The sequence below is a fragment of the Anarrhichthys ocellatus genome, unplaced genomic scaffold (genome assembly GCF_004355925.1).
Source record: "Anarrhichthys ocellatus isolate YVR2014 unplaced genomic scaffold, GSC_Weel_1.0 scaffold47, whole genome shotgun sequence".
Classification (NCBI taxonomy): domain Eukaryota; kingdom Metazoa; phylum Chordata; class Actinopteri; order Perciformes; family Anarhichadidae; genus Anarrhichthys; species Anarrhichthys ocellatus.
Window position 1 is genome coordinate 2,279,430 of NW_022280077.1, and position 10,565 is coordinate 2,289,994.

Consider the following 10,565-nt stretch of genomic DNA (forward strand, 5'->3'; position numbering starts at 1 on the left):
TATATATATATATATATATATATATATATATATATATATATATATACATACATACATACACACATAACAATGCTGATTTTATGTATTAGATAAGATCACTATTTAGCCTAATTTAAAGAAACGTAAAAACTGCCTATTTTGACTATTTGCAGGGAAAATGGATAATATTTGCAGCAATCAACAAATCAATAGACAGAAATCAACTCGACAATATGTTCAGCCATACTTTCTTGGAACAGGCAAACAAATACACATTTTGCAAAACAAAAAAGGGAGAAAGTTCCCTCTGTGAATAGAGTTTGTGAATTCTCCGTCTGCGTTTCATACTTACATATTTTCATGTCCTGCCGCCAAAGTAAACTGTACATAATTGTATTTTATTCACAGTAGTTCAGTAAAGTCACAGCAATATTTTAACATCACTCTAAACTGCCAAACGAGTCAAATGTTAACGTGCAAACCCTCGATGGTTACAAAGCAAACGGTACTTTTCCTGCTCCCTGGGGAATACCACATAGTTACTGTACAATGGATGCCTGATTACTGCAGGAGTCGTTCAGCTGACGAACTGAACTCCTGAAATCAATTCTGAGTGGATGTCTTACTCAAAACACCAAGCGCTAGTATACACTTGCTGAATGTAGACTACTTAGTTTAGGTACAAACCGGTACCCAACAAAAAGATGTCATAATAAGGCAACAAGGTGAGACAGACTCTCCCTCCACGTCATACACAACACGAGCGTTGTGCAAGTTTTAATTAGAAAACCCATGAAGCAAACAAATGCATGGAAACATGAGAGGCCGATACACAAGAGGAGAGAAAAAAAAATCCTCTGCCACTTTACATCAATATCCATTTCACTGCGCCCTTCACCTCACTGTGGTTTTTGGTTGACACGCGTTGGGATTAGATAGCAGATAAATAAACAGTGCGGACGGCGTTCTCAGGAAGAGCGGCCCTGACCGCATGTTGTGTCCTCAGCGTGCGCAGATGTGAGAATGAGACCAAACATCGCACTGATAGACCGAAGCGGTGAGGTCATTTCCCCCCTCCGAGCATGGCGAGCGGCTGTACAGGAGTCACCGCTTCATATTCAAGGCCTCTCTCATCAGACTGCCGCCGTCAACGTGGGCACATCCACGGACACACGGCGAAGAGATGGTGACGGATGTCAGGGGGGAGCCTGCGCTCGTTACTGCTCCATCAGAGCGGTGTTACGCTAACGAGTTATGGCACCCGCTAGTAAGAAAAGTTTGTCTTAGTTTTAAAAACACGATAGCGAGGAAGATGTGTGAACTGTTATAGTAGAAAACATGGCGGACGGATATATTTCAGTCCCTTTCATTCTGCTACACCGATTCCTACACATGGTGTGGCTGTGTCCAAAATCACTGCCTTGTTCACTCGTTCACTACTCCCTTTGTGATAAAAACTCAGTTTACTCTAGTGTGAAATGGTAAATAGAGATTTCAGACGGTGATTAATCATTGTCATTTTGCATCAGGCACTGACTGTCGTGTATATATATATATATACATATACACACATACATACATATACATATACACACACACATTTATTGGTTTGGTGAAGCTGGGCGGTTTTACAAACTATCACTGGCACTCAGTGCACTCCAGCTATAAAATGCACGACAGACTTTAAATTCTGTTTTAGTTATTACTATTTAGATATTGTGCAAAAATGTATTGATCTGGCAATAAGATTAGAAAATGTGGGCTAAAACGTTGCCGTCCCGGGGAACAGCTGATTTTACAGCAAGCTGACAAGTGGTCCTCATGTCATATGTTCATTTTCTCTTACAAAAAAAATGCAGCCACGTAACTATCCATTCATGAAATTAAATCACACACTTTAGGAGCCTTCAACCTTTGGTTATGAGAACTAAAGCAATGAAAAAATGGGGATGAGAGAACAGCATTTATGTGCAGTCTGTCATGGGTGTGCTCTTTTGAGAACAGGGTCGGTGTGTTTGTATGAAAGAAACTCTGTAATAAAAGTGAGAAAGAAAAAAAAAGAGCAAGAGTTGAGCTGGGTTACCTCAGAAGCCCCCCTGCCCTTTCAGCAGGGCCTCATATGGAGAACCAGGCCTCAGGTCCCCTGGGCACGGATGTCTGCTCTCCACTTGACTCCTCCCAGCAGTCAGGCTACTGAGGCTGTGCAGGAACCTGGCCCACTCACGACACCTTACAGCCACAAGTCATTCACACCTGGAAACAGAGAGGAGACAACTTTGCTCATCGGGTGAAACGCAAAACAAGACAAATGGCATGGAAAAGCACTCAGTCACTCGTGTTGACAAGACCAACAAGTAGCAAACACGACCGGCGCAAAGCGTAGGTCATTAGGGGCTCACAGCAGCAGTGTCTAGTCGCCTTGTTTTAACCCGGACACTCATTTATACTTCAGTTATCGACCGCCTTGCACATAAGGGACTACAAAACAGTGTATGATACTCTACCGAGAGCTTCCTCGCATCTTCGCATCAAAGAGGACTTCACTCCAAATATCCACCGTGGGAATGAAAAGGAGACACCTCGATATTTCAAAAGAAAATAGAGTAGAAGTAGAGATAAATATAAAAACGTAGCGTTAAAGACTATGCAACAGATGCAACTCGGTGGCAGACAGCAGTGTCTGCCTAGCAATTGAAGAGACCAACCGGAGTCCTGGAACAGGAAGGTCTCCACTGCAATGTCAGCCACTGGCAGGTAAGCCTTAAGATGGCCCTCAGACGAGACACCGGGGGCCCCTACCTGCTAACTCAGGGCCGCTCTGGATAACAGCATCAGCTACAGGACTAGAACACAAACTGCAACAAAGCACAAAAGCCACTGGAAAAAAAACACAGCATGGAGGCAAAATGATGCAGAATACACCTTTACCACGAGTTTATTTTTGAGTGCATGCTAAATGTTTTATTAAAAGGAAAAAATAAATGACTTAGGGACACTTACTATCATCTGTTTGCCACCAGGTGTCATTTACTAAACCTTTTCACACTATAGGACCTGTGGATTCTGTTCACTCGCAAGTCAATTACAAAAATAATAGAAAATAAAGAATAAAATTGGTAAAAACAGAAAGAGTCAACACATTATTTGCCATGTTCTGCTCTCTTGGTCTTGCCAAAGCAACACAGCACAAAGCCACACAAGTTACTCACAAACAGGCCTACTCGAGGAAGTCGTCCTAAAATACACACAGAGACATCTACGAACCTAAAACTCTCCAAATAAACCGTAAAGCACACAACTACTGCACAGACTAGACTTCCCCCCCTGAAATCTCAGCGCCTCACTGGACAACTCTTGGCGGACAAAGTAATTCCATGGCGCTTGAAACTCCAGGAACTTTTTTTTTTTTTTTTTTTCCTTTTTTCCTAAAAGAAGTTGTTCCTGTTTCGCCAGAGAAGTGGGGGGGAAGGGAGGACTTCAGCACTTGCATTCATGGAGCGTCGGCCAGCGCAAACAAAGTCTTCCCCGAAGAGGGAGGCACTGGACGGCGGCTGAGAGCGAGAACAACGACATCGGCCACAAGCACACACACACACACACACACACACACACACACAAAAATCAAACACAAAATGAGATTCCTTTCATGGCTTTGTCCGCCAATAAAACAATTCAGGCCCTCCTTATGCAAACGTTCATTTTCAAGTTCTGCTAGCTCCGATAACAATGTAACAATTAAATCGCTCGGCAGATGATAGGGCTGGCCGACACAATCAAGCAGCCGAGGCCTATAATGTCGCTACGCGTTTATAAATCATATCAAGCACATTTGTAATGAAGGAAATACAATACCAGCGGTGTGGTACGTCCCGAAGAATGCACAACATGCATGCTGCATTGTATCCTTTTTTCATTTTCACGAAGCACGGGCGGTCCTCTGGTATAATTGGGTAAAAACCAATATTTCTCCGCGGCTTTTACACCATGCTGAAAACATCCTGAATAATCCGCTTTTGGTGCGCAGGGGGGGGAATCGGCATTTACGGTCGAACGGATGCTCACTGTCTGCCAGACCAGACACGACGTGGGTTCGCTAGCCAGCCTTCGGGGACAGAGGCAGGGAAGAACGGATACCGGAGTGAGATGTCCCCGGGAGGAGGACCCGCGTGTGCCCGTTGCCAGGAGGCGAGCTGTGGAACCGACACTTTCCACCTGAATTTGACAAAAAGGAAGACTCACCTGGAATGTTAGCTTAAATCCCGTTTTTCCTCGAACGACGGATTCATACCGTGCACTAATCAAATCACAACATTATCACGGGAACATTATAAAATAGAAATATGTCTCCCCCCTTTCGCCGGAGCTTTCCAGTGGTCCTACTCCATTACATCCCAGTCAAGATTTCCTGTCGTCTCCCCCCCCCCCTCCGTTCCAGCGCGATGGTTTAGCCCGAATTCTAAGTAGCAATTCTAGGTCAGGTCTGTGTGCCAGTGAGAACGTTACTGTCGGACAGCAGCGAGACGTCCACTCCATGTTACACGGTAAACACTGTAGGCTAACATACGAATACACAGAGGAGGACTACATACGGATACTCTAGTTTAAACAAATTGCAATTGTTATTTGCGGAGTTGCACCATTGTCTTTGTGGAGATATCAAACTTCCCATCAAATAACTTTGCATTAGTTATCAGAATCAAACTTGAGGAAGTTCCCACATGACAATGTTTTTTAGTAAAGCAAATAAACAAATAAAGAAGTTTATTATTTTTCTTAAAGTTGATGATTTCCTTGTCTTATCATTTCATGTGATACCTTAAGGTTTGGACTGTTTGTCAAGACAGATGAAACGTCACCTGTCTTTAGGGATTTGTGATGGGCATTTTACAGTAACCTCTGATAATACAGATCAAATCATTTATCAAGAAAAAAAATGCAAGATTGATCTAAAATCCCTGCAGCGCTGCACTGTCACTGCTGACATTTAGACATTTTTAGAATTAACATTCTGGTTATTTTCCTTCTAGATGTTTTTCTCCATTAATGAAGCTTTCAATTTAGTCAGTAGTTAGTGTCCTGGTCTTTTCTTTTTTTTTTAAAGAAGTACTTACTGAGCTGTATTTGTATTAAAGGAGTACATACATCTAGTGCACTTCCAAGAAGCAAAGCAGCAAAGGTCGCAGTGTCCAGTTTTTCTTTGCTCCACAGTATGGGTTCCAAAAGCCCTTAATCCTACATTTCCCACAATGCAACCATCCTTTCATTGATCCTCCCTACCTGGCAAATGGCCATGTACTTCAAACTCCACCCCCAGTTTGTGACTTGTGTTTTCTTTTGTAAAGCTCACACTTTTACCAAACCCTAAACCCTGATGAAACTAACCTTTAATGTGTAACATCACTTAGAGCTCCCCTATAAGACACTCGGTATCAGTTTTTGTACTCTAACGAGTAACTTATCATTCATCATTTACTTGCTGGGTTTATAGCCCCCAGATCATCATAGTAGTGGTCAATATGATGCAAAATTGAATCATTCAAAGATAATTCAGTTGTTGTTTTTTAAATGGTGAAAGAAAGAAAGAAGATGGATAAAGAAAGTATTTAATGCATAAAAGCCCTGTAAGCATTTACAATTATAAACAATTTGTGTTGTGCTGTTGAATTGCATTGCATTGCAATGAGAGATGTTTGTTTGCATTTTGTCCCCCCAATTTATATCAATGAGAGGTGGAAGTCATTAATGATGCATGTGATTTACCCATTTAATGTTATGAAAAACAGATGTAAAAGACAAAAATCCTCATGATCATAGAGGATTCTCATATTCCTTTTCTTTATGCAGGGTTACATCCAGTTTTAAAAATGTTATGATTAGTAAAGTATCTAATGGCATGAAAAAATATACTGATCTACCTTTGACAAATACAATAAAGTCTGGCTACAACACACACACACACCCACACACATTCAGGCCAGCTAATATTGTGTGCAATTAAGCACGAATTCATTCAATCCCCAGTTGTCATGATTATACATTTGGGTTAGATTTGAAATGTATCTTGATTAAATATTGAGAAGGACCAATCTCACATTGCATGTTTTTAATGTTTCACTCTTCCTCTGAGGCTTGTGATAGTATAAGAGTGTGTGTGTGTGTGTGTGTGTGTGTGTGTGTGTGTGTGTGTTCCTGTACTTCTCTGAGAACTGATTCAGACTCTCAAAGTGAATATGTCTTTTCAAACTGAGACATTCTTCCTTAAGAGGCTGTTTGAGGGAGAGGGGCTCGGTTTTATGTGTGAATAGCAGACTAACTGTACAAGGAGAGTGTATTATATCTTTTGACTTTTTGAGAGGAGTTGCATCACAACATTTAAGTTTACAGCAGGGCTTCTTTTGCTCCCAATCTTCAAAATAGGCCCATAGTAATGACAGATTTCAACTGAACACAGGAAATAGGGGTGCCATGCTAAAAGTTGTTTGGGTTGCATGTTTTGCGCTCAATAATTTCAACCATCATTTAAGGCTGCAACCGACGATTATTTTCTTTACTTACTAAACAAGCAAATTCTTTTCAGACAATTTCAGACAATAAAATGATCCTCGCAATTTCCCAAAGCTATTGAAATTGCTTGTTTTGTCACACCAATGCATCCAAAATCCAAGACCAACTATAGACGTCAAAGACGACTATAACCCAACAAATAATCATTATAGCTGGCACCGCTTGATCTTTTGAATATTTAACTTGAAATCTTACATAATTATTACTTAACTAGCTCTTTCATGAGTTATTTGAGTTATTTGTTATCCTAGTTAGTTATTTGGTTGGTTTGACAAACTTGTTAGGTGTGTTTACATCCCTCATGTCTCTCTGCAGATAACACACATGGCTGTAGAGCATCAGCAACGCGGGGGGCCTTTTACGACAGTGAGCATTGTGGGATGACACACGGTACGTAGGACACAAAATAATAGGATGAGAGCCGCATATTTGTGACTTTTGACAAGCAGGCCATGGCTACGTTGGACGTGTTCGTGCATGCTAGCCGAGATCAGTGACACACCACAAAGCCCTGTTTCTCTCTCTGTCTTACACTCCCTCTCTCTCTGGTTCTCTCTCTGTGTGTGGGTGTGGGCATGTGTGTGTGTGTGTGTGTGTGTGTGCGTGTGATAAACCCCACTGGTGGAGTAACAGTAGACTGGCAGTATTCCCAGACTGGGTTGCATTAGACATGCACACTAGCAAAGCTCTTCAGGTCGATGTTCTGGCTCTCCAGCCCTGAATCTCTCTGGCATGACTAACCCAGAATACTTTGGGCACGGGAAAACAAAATCCGAATTCTGCCCAGTGTTACATTAAAACAACTGGAGAAAAACTGAATCCTATTGATTGCGAGTGGGAGCGCTATGTGTGGTTGTGTTTGCTCATCTGTCTGCCTGCATGTGTGGGGGCGTGGGCGTCATCTGTGTGTGTGTGTGTGTGTTTAAGCAGGACACCAACATTGACTGTTCACTCATCATATTACCATCTGCATTATTTAAAGCTTCGATAAACAGTGTTATGCTGTGGAGACACACTGTAGACACAGAGAGGAGGGGTCAGGTGGTGGGGTTGGAGGTGCGATACATTTTATTGGTACGGACAGTGGCTCTGACAAGTTAACATGTAGAATATTAAGAAATGACAGTAAAACACCTGGCCTCAGACCAGTGGCTGGAGGAAAAATAGGATGCCGGGTGGGTTTGAGTAACGGGGGCGTGTACTGTATCTTTAGGGGCCCCCTGTGTGGGCCAACAACAGGCTACAGTTTGTTCATTAACGGGTTTGGTGGCGGTGCTGCGTAGAACGCCAGGACCGGCTGGGTTATCAAAATACTGAGACAGTGAGCTCACTCACGCAGCAGTGAGGTCACTTGCCAGAGTGTGGCAGCCTGACCAATCACCAGTCAGCCTATTATCATGGCATGCAGTGTTGCTATGAGTAACAGAGACAAGCACTGCCCTGTGGATCCTTAATGATGGTTGATGCACCGAGATGCTACCACTTGGCCTATCTCACTCTATTGTATTTCAACATCATTTCCTCCCTTTCTACCCTGCAGTCTCTTTCCCTCCCCCTGTGTTGACTGTCCCCTGCAGCAGTGTTTTCTGACTTCCCCGTGGCAGGTGAGTGTAAACAAGCCGGAGGACTAAAACAATGTTAATTAACCGATCATTAACGAGTCAAGGCAGACCCCGGAGATCTAAGCAGTTGCCCACCCACCTGCGTCTCACCATTTCACTAACTGGACTGTTAATGACTAATCAGAGGCGAGAGTGATTAGATCGCCTCCTAACGAGAAGGATTTATGATTGCACGTGTCTCTTACACTTATACGGCTGAGGCCGGAAGTGAGCTCAGATCTCGTGGTGGAACAGTAATCAGGTCCTTTAATTCAGTAAAAGGTAAAAGAAAAAAAGGGGGAAAAAGGAAAAGTCCTGCAATGAAGTGTTATAAGCTAAATATACTTAAAGTAGCAAACATGCAGACTGATATATTATGCATCAATGGGTTTGTAACATTGTGGAACATACTTTATGTACTGTTTGCTGGTTTAGTCCAGTGGTTCTCAACCGAGGGGTTGGGCCCCTCCAAAGGGTCACAAGTTAAATCTGTGGGGTCGTGGTTAAAAAGAAGGAAAGAAGAAAAGGCTGTTTGTTCAAGATCTCTTTGGGCCTCAAACAGTTAAGGGGAAAACGTCTCTTCGGTGTAACTGCTAATAACCCTATCTCTTAGAATTTTATATACAATGAATTTGCAACAGATGTGTTTTGTAGAAAACATAATGCTACTATTGACATAATGAGAAAATGTTGGAAGTTGTTGATACTAAACGTATTAGTAAAATGTTCACCGATGTTTTGCACCAAAATATCCGATCTTGTGATTCAATAATCACGAGTGACTACGGCACTAACTGGCTTCTATTAGATAAGATAGATAGCTAGCTGCCAGGGATGGGCATAAGTAACCTTACTTGAGTTCTTGAGTAGGCCTGATCGATTTAAACGTCAGTATTTGTTCAATGCAACATCATAGAGTAATCGCGTTCAGAAATTGTGTCAATTTAGAGTCAAACTTTCTGTCACATATTTCTGTCACACTGGTTGTTACAGAGGTACCAGCACGTGGCCAGTCCGACCCTCCAGGGTGACTGATTGCAGTTAGCATGTTAGTATGCTGACGTCAGCACTAGTCGGGATCACTTCACCAGCTGTGTGTCTCAAACACTCGCTGCCTGGATAACCCAGCTGCACACGGACCACAGACAGATGTTCGTTAATGTTTAACTACTTGTTTCTTTTTTTTATGTAGGCTAATCTCTACGATCCAGTTTGTTTGCTTGCTTCAATAGCTTTTTGAATCGCACTTTTCTTGACAAGACCCGCCCTGCGTAGAACTCAAGCGCGATTGGCTCGGCGTGCTATGTGGGGCGGGTCTTGCCAAGATTCATAAATCCCATTTGTCTGCACCACATTATTGGAGATGCAATTTAGTAATAAAACTGTTGGAAATGTAACAAGGGGGCCCCAAGTAAGCACAGTTGTTTGCTAGAGGTCACAAGCCAAAAATGGTTGCAAACCACTGATTTAATATATAAAAATGCTTTGCATATTTTATAATCTGATCATATGCTCTAACATCTTTATCTGAAAGTAACCAACACGGTAGAATAAATGTGGTGGAGTAAAGTGCACAACATCTTCCTTTGAATGTAGTGTAGTAGAAGTAGAAAGTAACAGAAAATGGGAGTACTCAAGTAAAGCTCAAGTACCTCAATAATCGTACTCAAGCACAGTACCTGAGTAAATATACTTGTGTCTCTCAGGCAGACATCGGGGACACATAGATGACAATAGCTGTGAGTGTGTGCACCCACCTTCAAACGCCACCCAAACAGAAGGACGCCCTGGCTCGCTGAGCGTACGTTCTCTTCCTCTCGCCTATCTTTGTGTATGAATGCTTACAGAGAGGAAACGATAGATGCAGACATTCCACAACCCATATTCCCCCTCACTCTATCTTGTTGCCATGGGAACCAAAGCAGACGGGAGACAGGTTCATATCGGCCTCCCTCAGGTCTCCAGTCACAGTCTCCTCTCTCTCTCTCTCTCTCCCTCCCTCTCTCTGTGTGTGTGCTGTCAGAGCCGGCTGCTCCTGTGTGGGCCACTGATACTCGCTGATTAAAGGAAGTTATAATTTGATTTTCTCAGCAGGCGCCGTTTAATAGAGCAGTTTAACTAAAGCTGTGCCATCCCCAGGGCTTATAGACGGAGAAGGAGAGAAAGAAAAAGGGAGATATATATGGGGAGAGAGAGAGAGAGAGAGAGAGAGGGAGAGAGGGTGTGGGTGAGAGAGTCATGCTAATCCCAAACACTGAGAAATCACCCCACCACTAAACTCTCCCATTCTAATTCTGTTTGCCTATTTTACCGTCTCTCTCCCTCTCTTCCCCTCCATGCCTCTCTGTCTTTCTCTCTCCATTTCTCTTGCTCTTCCTCCCCCTATTAATCTGTGCTTCCCTCTCCTGTCCTCTCCCTCCC

The 10,565-nt window shown here is 42.8% G+C and overlaps 1 protein-coding gene across 2 annotated transcripts in view; it reads right to left on the reverse strand.

Moving 5' to 3' along the window:
* The window catches only part of bcl9 (BCL9 transcription coactivator), a 24,122-nt gene extending 19,738 nt beyond the window's left edge, over window positions 1–4,384 (reverse strand). Inside the window, exons 1-2 of one of the 2 annotated variants that reach the window (XM_031869414.1) lie at window positions 4,219–4,384; window positions 2,063–2,232 (exon numbers count right to left, since the gene is read on the reverse strand). The gene's annotated coding sequence lies outside the window, so the exon portion shown is untranslated. The other variant, XM_031869413.1, reaches the window with a different exon arrangement.
* Window positions 4,385–10,565: the final 6,181 nt, after the last annotated feature.